This window comes from Cynocephalus volans, chromosome X, assembly GCF_027409185.1.
Source record: "Cynocephalus volans isolate mCynVol1 chromosome X, mCynVol1.pri, whole genome shotgun sequence".
NCBI lineage: Eukaryota > Metazoa > Chordata > Mammalia > Dermoptera > Cynocephalidae > Cynocephalus > Cynocephalus volans.
This window is the reverse complement of record NC_084478.1, coordinates 104213763-104233704: the sequence shown is the minus strand read 5'-3', so window position 1 is coordinate 104233704 and position 19942 is coordinate 104213763.

Below are 19942 nucleotides of genomic sequence, written 5' to 3'. Positions count from 1 at the left end.
CTTTTTTACTCTGTTTTGTTTTGATTCTGTAAAAACTATCATCCAAATATCTATTCCATTTCATGAAGGGGCAGAGATTCCCCATAGCATCCTCCATGCCATTTGTGCATCCAATTGATCGCAGCTGTACCCAGAAGAAAGGGAACAAATGTTCTGCTGATTCTACTGCCAAGAAGTAGATTAAATTTGGAAACATATCATTGATGGACAATTAAAACTCAGAAATGTGGGATTTGCTAACTTAAAGACAGGAAGCAAAGATAAGAGACTTTACTGTTTTCAGTCATGGTTCTTGTTTAGGTGACTGGGGTCTGAACATTTAGATTTAACATTTAACGTAAAAGGTTTATTTCTATATCATTTCTGTTCATTTTCTAAAGATTTGATTCTTTTCTATAGTGGCATTTTTAAATGCTCTGATTTGTCAAAGCTGTAATTTATACACATTAGAAACAAGAACCATCTGTTTAGAAAAGGCTTGCATCTGAAATCTACATGCACACACACACACAGTTGTATATGGAAGCATGTTTTTGAAATGAGAGTAGAAAGGGAGGTTTCCTGAATCTGGTTTTGTGAAATAAGGATGAAAACTCATTTTATTTGAAATACATATATCAGAATAATTTCTGAAAACAAACAAAAACATTAGTTTGTTTACTTGTTTTCTGTTTAAGAACTTTGAGTATCATTCATGTTAGGCTAACTAGGTCTCTGACATGGGAAGTGTCCCTTTTCAAATTATGCCCCTGCCTTGATTTTGGTCCTCTTTTGTTTCTTTGGCCTAATTAAAAAAAAAAAAATGCCTTGATTATCTCTGTTTGAAGGGGTTCTTCTCTAGTCAGAAGAAATCTGCTATTGATCATTGTGCTGTCAGAAATACATGCCCCTTCAACTTGATGAAGGCACTGGCAACGTGACTGCCTTGGATGGCAGTTGAGACTAGATGGATGTCCTGGAGGTCTCTCAGAGAAATCTGACAAATAGTGGGCGAAGTAGTCACCATTTCGAACAGATTTCATCAGAACCACTCTGTCAGATGGAGCAACATTTAAACACCAACCGGGTATATTGAACACCAGAGCTGCAGAGCTGGCAGCATCACATACATTGTGAGACAACACGGAGATGAACTTGTAACAATCATCAAACAGCTGCAGTCAACACCCAAGTCATGGGAACACATTTTTCTCTAGACTGCAACATGTCAAAACAAAAACGCATTGCTAGAGGCCAATGGGAAAACTGTATGAATGCCTGGATTTAGATAATTAGGTAAGGATTTGAGAGTCCATTTGAAAAAAGAAAGGTGTTGAGAGTTGCACACGTACATGCCTGCAGTGGTTCTCTCTTCAGCATTAGAATTAGTGCATAGCTTTTCAGGAAATGCCTGCTTTTCTTCTCTTAACAGCTTACTTCTGACCTCTACCTTCTTTCCCAGTACTCCAGCTATTTTTCAAGGCCAGGCTGGCATAACAGAATATAATTATATCTTTTCCCTGAAATCTGTGTTGTAATTTGACTTTTGTGGATTGACCCTGGTGTCAGAGTTAAAGAATAATGCTATAGGGACTCTGAAGACACAGGGGCTTGCTGCAGATAATAGTTCATTTCTGGAATGAGCTCCTTACATCTGTTCTATAATCCTTTTAAAACATTATATCACACTGAGCTGGGGAATGTAAGTGAATATTAAGAAAATTAGATAACCCAACTCTAAACAACCTACTTCTGCCTGAACTGCTTGAATAAATCAAGGGAAACTGATTTTTTACCTGAGTTTTCCATCTAAGTACTTCAATTATACACCTAATTAATTTTTACTTCCAATAAAGATCTCTGCCATCTCTTTTTATTCTTTTTAGTCCCACCTATCTCCTTTTTGTTATGTACTTTTACTTTCATAATGATTCATACGAAAAATACATATTGAAGATATTTAATTGAAAAAATTTCGTTTTTTATTTGCTTGCATTGGGGTATTAAATAGCTTTTCAAAGTTAACTTCTTTAACTCAATTTTTGTTTCTAAAGAAGCTCATCTAATTTTGCATAAATACTACATTTCATGTGTGGTGCTAGTACTCTTACGTATTAAGTATGTTTATTTGAAATATAATGCAATATGTTCCAATAATTACAATACCATTTAAACACAGAAATAGCAGTAACGAAGAATAAGAATGTAAATACACTAAAATTTTCTATTTGTTAAATAATAATGAAGCTCTGTCATCTAACTGAAGTATATCATATTAATGACCATGTTTTCCAAATTAATATATGGCAGTAACATAAAAGACAGACAAGATAAGTACTCTAGAAAATCTAAAACATTATAAGATTGAGAAAACATACACTTGTTTGGAACAAAGAGAAAAGTCAAAGAGAGTGAGTACATTCATACACTAAACAACTCTGGAGACCATAATCATAAAATATGAGATATTTTCATCTAGAACAAGTAGAAAATAGATACTGAACAAATTAATTAGAAAATTGAGATATAAATCATTTTTATTTGTGATAATCAGAAGTCATCTAAAATATTAAAATGGTATATGGGAATAAAATCCTCTGTAAGTCTTATCTGTACTTTATCCTAGATATTATATTATGTGTGTATATATAGATATTCTTATTAAATATATATATATATTTATATGTATTTATATACACACACACTCTAACAACACTTAGGGAGTATTGACACAAGTGAACTTAGATGATAAGAATAAATTAATGATAATGATAGATATACAATCAGTTTCATAGAAATCCCAATGTTCTTTACCAGTGAAAGTCATTTCCAAATATGGACCATAGCAAATGAGATCCACTGTTAGAGTGAGGTGAAGACTTGCATTACATTTCTTTAGGTAAAAGGAGCCAAATAGAATTCTCTTATTTGGTATATAATTAACAGAAATTACTTTGAAGAATTAAATTTTTTGTCTCTAAAAAGAAATATATTAAATACTTAATAAAATAATCAAATCATGACTGAACTTTGTAGTTAATGACCTTAGTGTGGATGTCAGTGATCTGATGTAATAGGCTCACCAGTGGCAAGTGATAAGCTATGACATCTAGGAATGATGCCCCCCTCAAAATCAGCACTTAAAAGTAGATCACCACTGACTGGAATCAAAACTCTTTCCCAGAAGTGAGATATTCTACATTTCCAAATATATGGAAGAAAGTATTTGCTTGCAGATAATCTTTAGATGAGATAAAATTTAGGACTTCCTAAAACTGTGTATAAAATATAGGATTTCTTCATGCCATTTAATCTATGAGAATTCAAATTAATGTCTCATATTAAAGATTTCCAGTGTTTTATGAAGTTCACAATATTTAGTTCAAGAATTTAAATATAGATACATAAAGGATACATGGGAGTAGCTGGATAATTTCATTTATTCACCTGTAGTCAGATAAGGTCATACAATTTCAGACCTGGAGGAGACATTAGTGGGCATTTGAACAACCAATTTTATAGATAAGAAAATTGAGAACCAAAGAAGTTAACTAACATTTGAGTTAGTTGGCCATGTGCTCAGCAGAATGTACATTAGTCATAGTGACTCTCCTATTGATCACACGTACGTATTATTTACATATGACAAAAAATCTCCCCCTGGATAAGGACTGCTGAACAGTTCTAATGATCATTGGAACAAAAGTTTGTTGCATGATCAGTTTGTTGCATAATGTGTTGTACCCAGTGGCTGTGCTTGTACCAGTTTCTCATAGTGGACAGAAAATGGACAGTGGCTTTCACTCCTAACTCCTGGGCATGTGCCTATGCCTACACTATTGCCTAACTTGACTATTCCACGTAGGTTTTCAGTTAAGCTTGAGATCTGCAGGGATCTAGATTTAAGGAATGAAGAATATAGGGAAAACCAGTCATTTAGGACATTGTAATAGATGGCCGAATAATAGCTATAGAGTAGTGATAAAAATAATACAGTGTGTGCAAGTAGAAACTGCGAAGAAATTAGTTTGGAAACTGAGGATATCCAACAAATACAGTTCATTTAGCTGGCAATCAATTACCCAGTCAGAGGCATGTTGGAAAGTGCTGATCCCACTAGATGAACAGATAAGAAAAATCAAGCCAGTCTCTATATGAGGGGCCTGTGACCCAGTCTGTACCACTGGTTTGAAGGGTCTCTGTGGGCCCAAGCCCCAGCAGTACATAAGATTATTAGGTTATGTATTGCTAGGGCCCACAGACCTTTCAAACTCATTGTACAGACTGGGTCAAAGACCCCTCACTTGCCTGGCTGGGTCACCAGACCCCTCACATGAAGGTGCATGAGTTAGGTAATTGGGAGAGATCCCAGGAGCCATTGGCAGATGACACAAGCTCAGTCCTCAGCTTTAGCAGCAGCAGCAGCAGCAGCAGTGGCAGCGGCAGCAGTGGTAGTCTCTCGGAGCATTCCTGCGGCCATGACAGCAACAGCCTTCAGCAGCAGTAGCAGCCTCCCTGTGGCCTGCCCCTCCCCCCGGCACATCCTGAGGGCAGGGGCCCCTATGGATCAGAGCCATCTTTCCTTTATACTGAAGTCTGATAACCCAGGACACCTGGGTGCAAGTCAGACAACCAAGGAACACCTGGGTGCATGTGCGTATTTACATCAAATGCTTGGCAAGATTCTGAACATCTGAGGGAGCCCTGACCATCTTCCTATATTTTTCCTACAATCTACCCCTTCAGAGTCCCTGGCCATACAATCTACGTTTGGAATCCTCCGTGATGTTCCCTTAGTGAGGATAACTGACACATCCATAACACATTCCATCTCAACAGTCCCAAAAATCTTTAGTTTGTTGCAGCAACAACTCAAAAGTTCAACTTGAAAGTCCAAAGTCTAAAGGCAAAACTCCTTCCAGCTATGTACCTGTAAAAATCAAAAACAAATTTATCTACTCCCAACATACATTGGTGGGACAGACATTGGTATACATTCCCATTCCAAAAGGGAGGAATAGACAGAAAAAAACAGGCCCCAAACAAATCCGAAACCCAAACAGGCCAAAAATTAAGCACAATGGGGCATCAGGGCCCCCAAAGCATTGGGCAGCCTCACTCCTACAGCTCTACCAGGTGCAGCCCATTGAGCTGCCTTGGTGCCTGTGGCTTTTCCAGGCTGTCATTGCATGTTGCCAGCAGCCCCATAGTTCTGGGCTCCTGGAGACAGCCTCACTGTCCTGGCTCCACTAGACATTTCTGCAGAGGGCTCCAACCCCACTCCTTTGCTCCACTTTGCTCCATAGAGGACCTCTGCAGTGGCTCCACCCCTGCAACAGGTCTCTACCTGAATTCCCCGGCTTTTTCGTACATCTTCCAAAATCTGGGTGGAGGCTGCCACGCCTCCACTGCTCTCATGTTCTGCCGCCCTGTAATCTTAACACAATGTGAATGCCACCAAGGTTTATGGCTTGTGCTATCCAGAGCTGCTGTAGGAATCACACTTGGGGCCGCCGGAGGCAGGGCTGCTCCAGCGAGAGCAGCCAGAATGCAGGGAGCAATTTCCCAGGAGCAGCAGTGCCCCAAATCTGCCCTCCAGAAAAACTCAGTTTTTCTAGGTCTCAGGGCCTGTGATGGGAACGGGACTCTTCCAAACTTCTGAAACACCCTCAGGGCCTTTCTCCCATTGACTTGGCTATTAGTATCTAGCTACCCCATCCCCAGCTCTTGAACTACTTGAATCAGCTTGGCATGTGCCCGCCATTCACTCACAGTCTCAGGCAGTTCTCCAGGTTCACCCACACAGTTTGAACAGCTGCACTCACCCACCCCATCAAGGGGTGGTTGTCCTGCCCTTGTGCATATCTGCACCTATCTTGTAACTACTGCTGTTTGGTAGTGGAGGCTAACTTTTCCACCTTTTCACCAAGTGAAAACATAATTTTGTAGGGGCACCTGTCCTCAGGTCATCTGCACTCTACATACGGCACTCTTTTCTCGGGTTTATATGGCACCCAGCGAGCCATCTGCTTTCTTGAGTTTATACAGTACCTGGTGAGCCATTGAGTTTATGTGGCACCCTGCAAGCCTTCTCGGGTTTATGCAGCACCCTGCGAGCCTTCTCAGGTTTAAGTGGCACCCGGGGAGCCATCTGCATGTTGGCAAACGTGATATGCATTTAGTACATCTTCTCCAGAGCACATTACACCATCTACCCCTAGAGCCAGGGGCTTTCCCTGTTTCTGCCTGTTGGGAAAATATAGAAAAAACGGTCAGGGCCCCTCAGATGTTCAGAATCTTGCCAAGCATTTGAGATAAACAGGCATATGCGCTCAGGTGTTCCTTGGTTATCGTCTAGTGTAATTGCACATGTGCAGCCAGGTGTCCTGGGTTATGGATTAAGTATAAGGACGAGTGGCTCTGATCCACGGCGCTTCCCAGCTCTGGGATGCTCCCCCCCGTGGGGGGGCATAGAGAGGCCACTACTGCTGCTGCTAGTGCACCGGGGACCCTGTGCAAGGCCACTGCCAGACCTGTAAGCTACCGGACCTGTAAGCTGCTGCCGCTGAGGATTGAGCTCTTGTCATCTGCCAACAGCTCCTGGAATCTTTCCCAATTACCTAACATGGACCTGTGTGTGAGGGGTCTGGGGACCCAGTCTGTACAATGGGTTGCCTACTGGTCTGCCCAGTCCCATAGGCTGCTCGTGCTTCACTTTCTGATGAGTAACAGGTTGTTCCAGGAGACGCACAGTCTCCCCCAACTCACCATCAGGTTCGTCATTATCCCCGGTGTTGGAAACAGGAGTGACCTGTGGCTGTACTTCAGCCTCCAGGGCATGTACCCGCGTTTTCAACCTGTTTGCTTTCTGGTGCAAATCTTGAAACTGTGCCGCTTCTTGGGGTTTCTGGTCCATGCTGGCTCACAGTACAGCAAGCAACAGCCAGACCCCATTCAACAGGAAAGCAGCCACTGGGCACCACATACCCAAGGGTAGCCACATTTCCTCCCCCTCCCAAGGGGCTTTCTGCTTCTTTACCTGCTTTGTATCCTATCCATGACGCCAATTGCCGGACTCTTCTACCTACTCAGAACCCTGACAACTACGACAACTGTATTGCTAGGGTTAGAGCCCACAGACCCTTCAAACACTTCATACAGACTGGGTCACCAGACCCCTCACACGCAGGCCCACGAGCTAAGTAATTGGGACAGATCCCAGGAGCTGTTAGTGACGACACGAGTTCAGTCCTCAGCTTCCGCAGCAGCAGCAGCAGCAGCAGCAGCAGCAGCAGCAGCAGCAGCAGCAGCAGCGACCTTTCGGGGCATCCTGGGGGCCGCAGCAGCAGCAGCAGCAGCAGCAGCAGCAGCAGCAGCAGCAGCAGCAGCGACCTTTCGGGGCATCCTGGGGGCCGCAGCAGCAGCAGCAGCAGCAGCAGCAGCGACCTTTCGGGGCATCCTGGGGGCCGCAGCAGCAGCAGCAGCAGCAGCAGCAGCGACCTTTCGGGGCATCCTGGGGGCCGCAGCAGCAGCAGCGACCTTTCGGGGCATCCTGGGGGCCGCAGCAGCAGCAGCAGCAGCAGCAGCAGCAGCAGCAGCAGCAGCAGCAGCGACCTTTCGGGGCATCCTGGGGGCAGCAGCAGCAGCAGCAGCAGCAGCAGCAGCAGCAGCAGCAGCAGCAGCAGCAGCAGCAGCAGCAGCAGCAGCAGCAGCAGCAGCAGCAGCAGCAGCAGCAGCAGCAGCAGCAGCAGCAGCAGCAGCGACCTTTCGGGGCATCCTGGGGGCGGCAGCAGCAGCAGCAGCAGCAGCAGCAGCAGCAGCAGCAGCAGCAGCAGCAGCAGCAGCAGCAGCAGCAGCAGCAGCAGCAGCAGCAGCAGCAGCAGCAGCAGCAGCAGCAGCAGCAGCAGCAGCAGCAGCAGCAGCAGCAGCAGCAGCAGCAGCAGCAGCAGCAGCAGCAGCAGCAGCAGCAGCAGCAGCAGCAGCAGCAGCAGCAGCAGCAGCAGCAGCAGCAGCAGCAGCAGCAGCAGCAGCAGCAGCAGCAGCAGCAGCAGCAGCAGCAGCAGCAGCAGCAGCAGCAGCAGCAGCAGCAGCAGCAGCAGCAGCAGCAGCAGCAGCAGCAGCAGCAGCAGCGACCTTTCGGGGCATCCTGGGGGCCCTGGCAGCCACAGTCTCTAGCAGCCGTAGCAGCCTCCCCGTGTGCACCCCCATGGGGCAGGGAGCCCTATGGACGAGAGCCACCCACCCTTTTATATTTAAGTCAGATAACCCAGGACACCTGGGTGTGAGTCAGACAACCAAGGAACACCTGGGCACACACACGCAATTACATTAGACAATAACCAAGAAACACTGGGCACACATGCATGTTTATATCAAATGCTCTGTAAGAGTCTGAACATCTGAGGGAACCCTGACCATTTTCCTATATTTTCCCTACAGCTTACCAGACAGGGATTTGTCCTTTTGCTGACACTAAAGGATTTCACTTGATTTTCCAAATCTTGTTAATTACTTTAGCTAATAATTATGAAAAATTATTTTGTATCATGTCAATGCTTTCATAGGAAAACACATTGTCATGTTTACATTTCAGTGGAGTATTTTTATTTAAATTTTAGTTTAAAGTACACATCCTTGTTCTCCAATTTGTCACATTCATCTCATCAATATTAAATAGCATAGAATAGTACACTATCCTGTTTCCATTATACCATTTACCATTACAGATGAGTGACAAGTATAGCCTTTTCAAATCATATGCAAGGGACTGGTAGCCAACCTATACCTGTTGTCTACCAACTGTTTAGTTGTCACTGGTATAACAGCATGTCTGACAGCCTGCATTGATGCAGTGTTAATGAAAAGAAGCACCTGGTCAGAGCAGAGTCTCAGACTCTTGCTCCATCAGTTGAAACAGCTGTGGTCTACAGCCTGCCAAGAAAAGGTCAAAAAGGGCAAGCAAGCTTTGCAGAGAGAAAAAAATAAAAACAGAGCAAAACTTATGTTTCTCTAAGTAAGATAGCCTCACTGGATGTGAGAAAATGTAAAAGGGCACAAGAGATGTCTCTGGAGATTAGGTTTAGAAAGAAATGCAACACTCCGAGGAAATGAAATATATTTTTGAGGGGAGGAGGTCCTGCTTCTATGTCACCAGTGCTTATATAGTTGTGACATCATTATGATAATGCTGCACCGCTGTCAAGATTTTATAGAATTATTGCTGTTCTGCATTAGCGCATAGATTAACAGCTGCAAGTTTGCTTTGTTGAATTATGTGGCTGAGAGCTAATATTGTACTCATAATTCTGAGTGATGGATATGTCTGTGAATAAATACATTATTTGGAGGTTTGATAGAAAACTGAGCGTGCAGTAGTGTGAGGTGGCGATAAGGCTGTTAAATCAAAAGGGAGTGGTTGGTAAGATAGCCATTTTGTAAAGCTAGATGTACATGCATCAAAAAAAGACCGGAAGGAAATACAGCCAGATGTTAATGATAGTTATGTCTGGGTGGTAAGATTAGGTTTATTTAGTCTTTCTACTTTTATGGTTTTTCAAGTTCTATTTAATAAAAAGGTATGACTAAGTATTACTTTTATCATTTTAAAAGATGACTTAATTTTGCTTGAAGAAAAAGGGGACTGAAAATGTAGACATTTCACTAGTGCTTTACTGAGTACAGTGCCTTTGTCCGTGCGGTGTGGTCTTGGACTAACAGCACTGGCATTACCTGGGACGTTAGAAATTTACCCAAGACCTACCGAATCAGAATCTTCATTTTTACAGGATTCCCAGGTGATGTCTATGCACAAAAAATGTTATGCACAAAAAATTTGGAGAAGGATCAAGGTAGGGCGTTAGTTTTAGGAAAGAGAATCATCCATGCTAAATATGTTAAGTTCTTTATTGGGTATAGCATTCAACAGACTTCAGCCTGCTCAAGACTGAAATGAAAATAGAATTTTCAAACAGGGCCGATATACTTAATTTAAATGTTACCTATGCAGAGATGATGCATAGGTTAAGGAGATTAAGAGTCTTGAGCTAGAGAAAATTTATTAAGGAGTAAAAGTGAGACCAATCACAGATTATTTCTCATTCAGTTTTCTTACTCATATCACTTTGGATTGCAGGGGTCCGGCACCTGGAAATAAAGTTTGCTGGCAACCAAAAAGGTGAGCGTATGTACATGGCAGGAATTCCCAGGATGCCGTCCTTTCTGCAGTTTCAGGGAAAATAGCTCCCCCCAAAGCTTGGATTGTAATCATTACAGCTTGTGGGTTTTCTAAAGCCACAGTCATTCAAAAACCATTTGTAATTGTTCGTGTATTTATTATCCAAGTGTGAACCACAGCAAGTGTAGACTCCTGTTTTTTCACGTGACTCATGCCTCTGTTTTTTCCTTTTTTATGCTCTTCTATAAACTGTTATCAAATATAGTATGTTTCATTTTTATCCAAAATTATTTTGTCCAGTAAACACTTCAGAATGCTAATAGGTGATATAATATGTATGCTATTTTAAAGAGCCTAATTAATAGATTAATTCAAAATTTGCATAGGTTGTTAGAGAAGAAGAGGTTATTGATATTTCTAACTTTTTTAGTAGATAATGACTTGTATCACTTCCTTTTCCCGAACCTCATTCTTTCTGTGTGTGTGTGTGAGAGAGAGAGAGAGAGAGAAACTGATGGGAGAAACAAGAGGAATGCAGCATGATGTGTAGTTTTTCCTATTTAATGAGCATGTGAACTACCTGGGAATCTTGTTAAAATGCAGATTCTGAATATTTACTTAGCAGGGTTTGAATGGAAAGAACCCAGGCTTCAGAGGCAAATAAAAACCTAGCCCAGCCAATTGATCTTGAGGAAGTTTCTTTAATTCTATGGTTACTTCAATTCTTAGATTTCTTCATCTGTAAAATGGGGCTAAAAATTGTGAGAGTTAAAAAAACAAAATAATGTTTGTAAAGCACCTGATAGATGGAGAAACCCAATAAACAGTACTCGTTTTGTTATTGCCAGTAGGTTGATGGTCTGGCATACACAATAGATTGAGGGAAAAGAGTGTCAAATGAAACAGCTAAAGTATGTCACAATGTGAAATCTCAAGCTTGCTTATATCTGGCTCTTTTCAGCTCTTTTGACTGTAGGGATCTCTCCCTGGGCGGTGAACTGACAGAGAGGAATTGGACGCCAATCATTTCAATGTTCCCAACTTCAGTCCAGAACCACTAGCCCAGATCGCATCACTACCAGTTTTTTGTTTGTTTGTTTGTTTTTTCCAAGTTAGTTGTCTATCAGTTTTTGATATCAGTCCTCTTAGCAGTGGATTGGACTTCACTGCTTTCCTGTTTTCCTGGTTATAACCGCACATCTTTTTTTTTTTTTTTTTTTTTTAATAAGAATTGAAATTCTCCCTCCAACTATGTTACCCGAAGCTGCTTTGTGGTTCCAACAACACTCCAGTTGTAACTTGGGCTAATCCTGCGAAGGTTCTTGGGTTTACCCCAGTCCTTTGGGGAGAAAACCAGATTGTTTTAGACCTACCAATAAAAATGTTGCAATGAGTTTGAACAGACTTATTAGTTTAATACTTCAGTCCCTGGTTGCACATATAGATTCCCACACAAAATCCCCTGCACATACACAAAAAAATTCCCTTGTGTACCCTCTGTTTATATTATTATTCTAGAATGACACACTCAGCAGACAGGAAGGGTTGGAAAGGGAATTTCAGCCTTGGGTGTTGGTGGTTTGTTTCCCAGGCATTCCATTTCCTTGGGTATATTTTATACAATACAGGCTTAATTCACAAGCACCCTTCACACATTGAGATATTCTGAGTTAAACTGTACTTTTTCTTAGTCAGGGTTGAATGTCTGATTTCCACATTGATGTTTTAACATCTCACCCTTAGTGGACGGTTCTAAAATCTTATCAGTTGGGTTTTCATTAGGTTCAGAATGACGAGTTGGACTTACTTTTCTTAGCTCTATTGAACTTACTTGTGTTGAGTTCTGTTAAAACTTTTCTTAGACTGGTCCTATTTTCTGGAAAACTCTAAGCCACAATTTTTATTTTTCATGGTCACTTATACCTAATAACTCACTCAGTTTCATTTTATTTCTGAATAAATGCATCGGCATGAAGTAATTATTCAATATATGATTATTATAGTATGTCCATTAAAACTTTATCAAGGCATAATAATCATTGTAAACATCATTAATATTATCAGTACCAATGGAATTGCTATTGCCTTATTGCTGATCATGAATACTATTGCTAATATGCTATTATTGTTAATAATAAATGCATGATACCTCCTAGTGTGAAAGAGTCAAAGTGAGTGTATTTTTAATTATATTGTTAAAGTAGTTACTCTTTCCAAAAGTTATCTCAAGCATTAACAGTTTTATTCTGGTATAGATTGCATGGTCTGTCTTGATCAACAAATGTTGAATAGCATCTACTATGTCTAAGATCCAGAACTTAATAGCAAGGATGGAAAATGATGTGAGAATGTCGGCCTTTGAGGAATTAATAGTTTAGCTGAGAAGACAAAGCATATTAAAAATCAGAGAATCTCTGGGTGGAAAAGGTCTCTAAAGTTCATTTTATTATTTGATCCTTAAGTTCTCTCTACAGCTCCATGAAATAGTCAAACTGTCTCTTATTGAATGTTTCCAACAGGAGGGACTTCCTTATCTATGGAGGCAGTAGCCTATTCTGTGTCAAATCAGTTCTGACTATTAGAAAGTTCTTTATTGAACCGAGTTGAAAGTAATCTCCCAATAGTTTTTAACCGTTGGCCCTGGTTTCTATGTATTGAAGAGCCCTGTGGAACCATGTATTCACTTTCACTTCCCATATAGGAGTACTTAGAGTAGTCAAAGAGAATTAGCACATCACCTCTTGCCCATCCCCCAAATTTCTCTAAGATAAACATCCTCAGTCTCCTCAGAAACTCATCCTGAGCAAGATAATGGTTTTAATCTTTTTAAATCTCCTGTGTGCTGGTCTTTCAACATATATAAAATGTTAAGTAACAGTATAATATTGTACACATTAAATGTCTAATAAGTAATACAGGCAATGAGAGTTATAGAATTTTGGAGAAGGGAATATTAACTGAGATTGAAGTGATTGGGCAGAGTTTGGTGGATGAAGTCATACTTGTACTGGGTCTTAAACACATGAAGAAAATGAAAAAAGGGCTCCAAAGTTGCATTGTATGTGGCTTCTCCAGTAACCATGTCCAGATCAGCTCAGCTCAGTTGCATGTTGAGTACAGGCATTGAATTACTCCACTGAAATCCATTTTAAAAGAACTGAATTTTTGTATGTATGTGGCTGGCTGGCATGGGGAACTGAACATTTGACCTTGGTGTTTCAAGGTGGTGATCTAACCAACTGAGCTAACCAGCCCTGAAATCCATTTTAAAATGCCTGTACCAAATTTTCATTACTTTATGTTCCATATTCTCCTTAACAAGTAAAGGCTAATTTTTATACATTTCCATTTAAAGCAAGTGGCGCGTATATTTGAGTTTCAGTGACTACCTCAGTTTCAAGAACACCCCGTGAAAGTTTTAGACATATTATTTGAGTGGGTTGATTTCATTGTGATGTGATTTTGCCAGGGAGTGACATCTACTGCCATGAATTTGATGCTTCTAGAACAGAAGTATCTCTTGATGGAAACACCAAATTATCTAAGTTTGTGTTTCAATGGAGTCCAGTCAATCCAAGACCCAACCAGATATAGCATTTTCTGTGACAATTTCACTGACTCTCACAGGTTGGAAGTGAAAAGGGCAAAAGAAAGAAAGGAGGACATGGAAACAGGGTGAGTAAGGACATATTCATGTACTCAGGAGACAAGCTGCGGGTAGAGTGCGTGTATTGTATTAAGATAGATATGTGGTGCTCAAAAGGTAGTCTATGTTACCTGTAGCAACGTGGGGAACTTCACTTATGACAGTTTTTGTATAACCTGTGTGGTGGAGGTATGCAAGGATGACTGCTGTATTGGGATGGGTGAACTATTTGAATGAAAACCCAAGAAGAAGCTTCTTGAAAGGGCAAAGTGGTAGATACCGACATTGTCACGAAGGTTCTCATAATGCATCTCTTCCCATAGCTTGAAAACATTTATTCGTTCATTCATTATTCATCAAATAATAACTGACCATTTCTTCCGTGCCAGACCATAATAGGCTCTGTGGATGGTGAGCAAAATCAAACAAGTCCTTGTCTTCCAGGTCTTCATAGTGTAGTTAGAGAGACAGACATTTATGAAATAATCACACACATAACTATCTGTTTACAGAACCGTTCCAAAGGAAGAGAACAGGGTGTTGTGAGAGAATAACACGGTACGTATCCTTTGTGTATTTTGTGTACTCTTAACTATTCCCGGAGACACCAGCCAGTTGCTGCTACAGGCCTCAGTGCTTTCACCCTTGAGAAGTTGCTTTTTCCTTTGGGCCTTCACAACACTCAAGTCATACTTAATTTATGACACTTAATGAATGTCAGCGTGATAAGCTATTTGCACATCTCTCTTCCCAAGTGCGATGTGAGCTTCTGGACAGCAGAAACCCGTTAAATCCATCCCCGTACCTCTAGCCAAATGCTTGGCACACAGTGAGGGTTCAATAAATGTTAGCTGAGTGACTAAATAAATCCTACTGCAATATAATATAGGTTAAAATTATATCCTGAGCCAACAGTTTTCAGCGACAGTGCATGGCCACAAGACCTCTTTACCACAATTATGTTCTAACTTTCCTGCATATCAGTTGGTACTATTTTACTATAGAATGAAACTTTGTACCTTCCATTCTTTTTAACTGTGTGCTCAATTTCAAGGCATGCGTTTCAAGCTGCATTAAAGATCTATAAATCAAAGGTTTTTTTCCAAGGGATATTATTTAGAAAATAAGCAAAGCTGGCATTAAACAGTCAAATTCAATTAATTATTAGTTTGGGAGCAAAGCTTTAAAATACCAGATATATCTCAAAGTGCCCTTAGTGAATGTATGAGGCAGATTGTGATGTTGCTAAATTTAAACTTGATGGAGACTGTAGAGAGGGTTTTGGAAATTGTCCACCATTATTATCTTTTATTTAGAGGGGAGGGTTAATTACTTTTAATATGTAAACACTTAACTGCTTCATCAGCCCTTTTGCTTCTTAGTTTTACTACTAACACTTCTGCTAAAATTCTTTCCAGAGGCTAAAATATGTCTGCATATATTTAGTATATTTAACTTATACCCCAGAATAAGATAGGGATATTACAGAAGCAGAAATGTGAAAAGAATTTAGAAAGGTAAATTTTTTCTGGTTGGCCTGCCATAGTAAATATGGGTAATTTAGTAGATTATTATAGTGCAATAAGTATGCTAAAAGATAATTCTGAGTCAGACAGTGACACAGCCTGTGAGACACTTCTGACCCTTGTGGTAGAGGCCTCAATTCATTAGCGAGCTTAAATTCACTCAAGGAAAGGAAAGGCTCCCACAAAAGTGAAATTCTCCTTAATGAGCTGTTAATTGTTTACATGCAGTCTGAAGTTGCCTGATGATATTTCTTCTAATTTTACTAATGTATTCCTGGCCCTGCTGCTATGATGGCCTCAGGCAAACACTATCATAAAAATGCAGGTGTGCTTAGCAGGTATAATAAAAGTATAATAAAAGTGCAGATGTGCATAGCAGGTTTGTCAGTTGATCTGCTCATATCAGCTTAAAAGAACTTCACATTTCTATAAATTAAGAAATGAATCACTAGTGCACCGATTCTCTGATTGCCCTTTCTTCATCATTTTCTCCCCAGGCCCAGACTGACTAGGCTATTTTACAGGAGTTGGAAATGACTCATTACCCCACATTACTTTGTCTCACAGATGGCATCATTTTATCTTATGCACAAAGAGACTGACAAGTGACATTGTTGCATTGATTTTATTGTATTAGGCTATGGAGAGCACTGGCTATGATGAATATATAATCTGGGACAGGAATTTGCATTTGGGACTTGGGGCTTTGGTAGAATAGGGAGATAAAAAGGGAGATTTTTAAAAAGGCGTATAGAGGGTGGAGAGAGAGAAGTGTTAAGAGAGAGTATATTCTCTATATAAGCAAGATATTATTTTCTACATATCAGAGAATACTGAAGATCCATAGATGGTTGTCAGGCTAATCTAGTCATTTGGTACTGAAAAGTAGTTTTTAAACTGTGCTAAAACTGTTGACCCAGGGCTTTTCAATTCCTGCCTATAGTTAACAAACTTGCTGGTAATTTTCATTAACCAAGGAACCGAGGAATGCTGTAGGACTGAGCAAATGCTTGGCTTCTTGTCAATGCTGAAATGACAGGGCAGTGGTTTTTCACATTGAGTCAAGTACGAGCTCTGCAATGTGTGCGCATGTGTGTGCATATTTGCGTGTGTGTGGCAGGAGGGTGGGTGTAGGTGCATGCTTTCTTTTAGTTGGTGGTCACGGAACATGTGGCAGGAGCGGAAATATGTGGAAATCCACTGGAAATAAAAGTTTTATCTTATCATGCAGGATGAGTCAAGGATAATTTCGTAGAGTTTTTTTGACATATTCAGGAAAGAAAAAAAAAAAAAACCTGTCAACTAGATAGAATCCTATGTCTATTTCTTCTGTCTGAAAACTAGATGTTTTGTTATAGGTACCTGCCATTGTGAGAACGCAATTATCAAAGCTTGTTGTTATACAAAAAGGGCTCATTACACTCAGCAAAGCATGCAAATACCAGTGTGGTTTCCTATCATAGCTAAATAATAATGTTGCTTCTTAAGGAGCTTGATGGTGTCTGTTAAAACTCAGGTTTTCTAGATCAAAGCCCAAGACACTTTCTTGCTAGTGCATCAGGTATTAATTTTACCCTATTATAAACTCTGGATACCAGAAATATCCCATTGTTTTTTAAAACAAATTAAATCTGACCTGAAGTCCCCCTTATGGGGGCCATGGGGAGGATTAAATATCAGTCATTATTGAGTGTCCCATTCTGCCTCTGCAGGGTTGTGAGAAGGCCTTGGGGTTTTACGCAGTTCAGAATTGCAATGGTCCCTGCTGATGTGCTTCTTAGCTAAGTCTTTGGTTTCCATTGGGGTGGTGGCACTACTTCTTTGACAGGCTAGGGCACAGGGTTTGAGGCTGGGTCTGGGTCTATAGAGCTCATGTGTTCTCTGTGTAGAACTCACCTGAAGTTCTACCTCTTCCCCACCTACTCTCAGGACTTAAAAGCATGTATCCCCAAACTTGTTCTTCCCACAGTGCCTCTAGGTGTTTTGGGCTATATCTGTTTTTATACGTGTGAATTTCTCTCTCCAGCAGTGCTTACACCTTGGCCTCCTGCAGAGTAAACACATACCTAGCTATTCATTCCTGGTTGTTTTACTTTGAGCTTTCCTTATAGTTTCATTTCTGATTTATTACTGACAAACCATTTCTTTGTCCCCTCTGCTGTGTTTCTCTTAGAGTTATATTAAACTGGATTGGAATAGATGAAGTAACTCTAGATTTCATATTTGTCTAACTTTTTAAAAAGCTGCTAAAACCTCTAGGCACCACAAGGATAATTCTAACAAGCAAACAAACAAACAAAAGCATTGTACACTTTTTATAAAAAAGTGAGTGGGGGAGTGGGGGAGGGGCTATCCCAAGCTAGAGGGACCTTCTTTTTACCTTCGTAAATGGTGGTTCCCCTGTCTTCAGTGCTCTTCTCCTCCACCTTGCAAACCCTACATATCCCTTTATGGCCCACCTCAAGTAGCCTTTTTCGTGAAGTTAGTTCCACTTAATTTGTGCCACTAGTCTACCTTATACTAGTGTCAAATATAGCACGTATCACATTGCACTGTTCCTTTAAAACACTCCTCACTATTCTAATTATCTTATAAATATTATTTAAATGCTGACATTGTCACTGGACTCTGATTCCACAGATCAGGTAACACTTTTTTTTTTTTTTTTGTGGTTAAAATCCCCAGTGCTTACCATTTAGTAACTAATCATATGTTTGTTGTGTATTATGTGCATATATTTTTTTGTTTCCATACTTTTTCCCCCCTATTTAGCTATGTAATGGCTGTATATTTATTTTTGTTATATATTGAGCACCTGGTACAGCACCTAAAACATAGAAAACAGTAAATGTTTGAAAAAGGATACATTAATGAATTATAAGATATGTACACCAGGTATATAATATTTCCTTCACTAGATTTTCTGTTCTTTGAGGGTAGTGGTTGGATCTCACTCTTTTTTGTTTCTCCCCAGACCTTAACATAGTACCTAATGAACTGAAGGTAATCCATAAGGTGAAAGAAGCCCTAATTCAAATCCTAACCCTGACTTGCTCTATACCTCAATAAGTCCTTTGCTTAGTTAACATGTATCGATTGAGTGTTTTCTGTGTGGACGTTACTTTACTACCTTTTAAAATTCCTCATATGTCAGACAGGGGGGAATTTTTTTTAGATATTGCATAGTCTGGGGTAATAGGGAATATCAAGGATAAAATTAGCAATATTTTGAAGAAAAGGAAAGTGCTGTAGATAACAAACTTGTAGCAGCCTGAGTCTTTTGGTTGATTTCATATTCTTGTCAGTTAGATGTTGCTATATGCAAGACACATGGCTTCCATTTCTCTAAGAATTAAAATAAAATATTACAGAATTTAGCCCTAATACTGTGATGAATATATTTTTTAAGTTGTTGATTTGGAAGGTTTTCTGGATCTTGAAGTAGATCTGAGAGTCATGATGGAACTGAATAATTACTCTCCAGCTTGATTCTCAGTATATAGTCCTAGCATGTATAATCTTGCAAAGACAAATTGTGCTTTTTGCGAGCCAGGGCAATAATGCCTTGACATCATTTACTGGTATAAGGCCCTCCATGCAGCACCTTGCCTAGGCATGTATCTAGAGGAATCCAGTCCACACCCTTGGCCAATGCATACTATTCTACTGCTTGGGTAGTTGGCTAAATATCTTATTAGCCCTTATTTACTAGAAAGGGAGAAAGGGAGCAGGATATGTAGTCCTGGGAGCTCTTCTGTGAAAAGGGAGCTGTTAATGTTTAAAACTCACACTGCAGCAAGCTGAAGAAGAAACAAAAAATGTACAAAAAGAAAGTGGGCTCACATACCAAAAGAGTTCAGTTTGAACACTATGAAATGTTCAGTGTCCCACTAACCATTCCAACAGTTTGGTTTAAACAAAACTAAAAGTCACATATCATGATCTTAACAGACTGAAGAGGAAGGCAGGAAGGGAGAGAACACTAAAAGTATCGTTATGTGAAAAAATCACTGCGTAGAACGAGATAATGAACATTTATGAACATCTAGAGACAGAACCCCTCGTGAGAACAAGACAGTCCTAAATGCATACTGAACAAATAATAGGTGCAGAATATTGATTTAATATCATTTAACAATATACCTCTGTGACTCTAAATGAGACTCGAAATAAGAAATATTGTAAACATGTAACAGAGAGTGAGTGGCTTCTTTTGAACCACATTTACACTGCAAACACAGAGACCCAGTATTTTAGTAATGAAAAACTTGTTTATCTGTCTGGATAATATACCCATTTTAATTAATTATATTTCAGAACATTATTAATATTCAGGTAGAAAAATGTTCAGGATTAGAAAATATTTAAAATCATTAAATGCATCAAAAGAAGCCAATTAGTTTTTATTGGTCTCTATCTAATCCATTCTTTTCCTTTTTGTTCTAATTCTTCAGAAATTGAAATAATGAATTGTACAATATGTACTACTTCCATAAGTGATCGTGCCTCTGTTGACCCTATGCTAGAACTAGATATAAGAATGTGGACATTCCCACTGAAGATATTAAATATACATTTATTGTATGATTATAATGAAACTAATCAGAGTTTGAATCT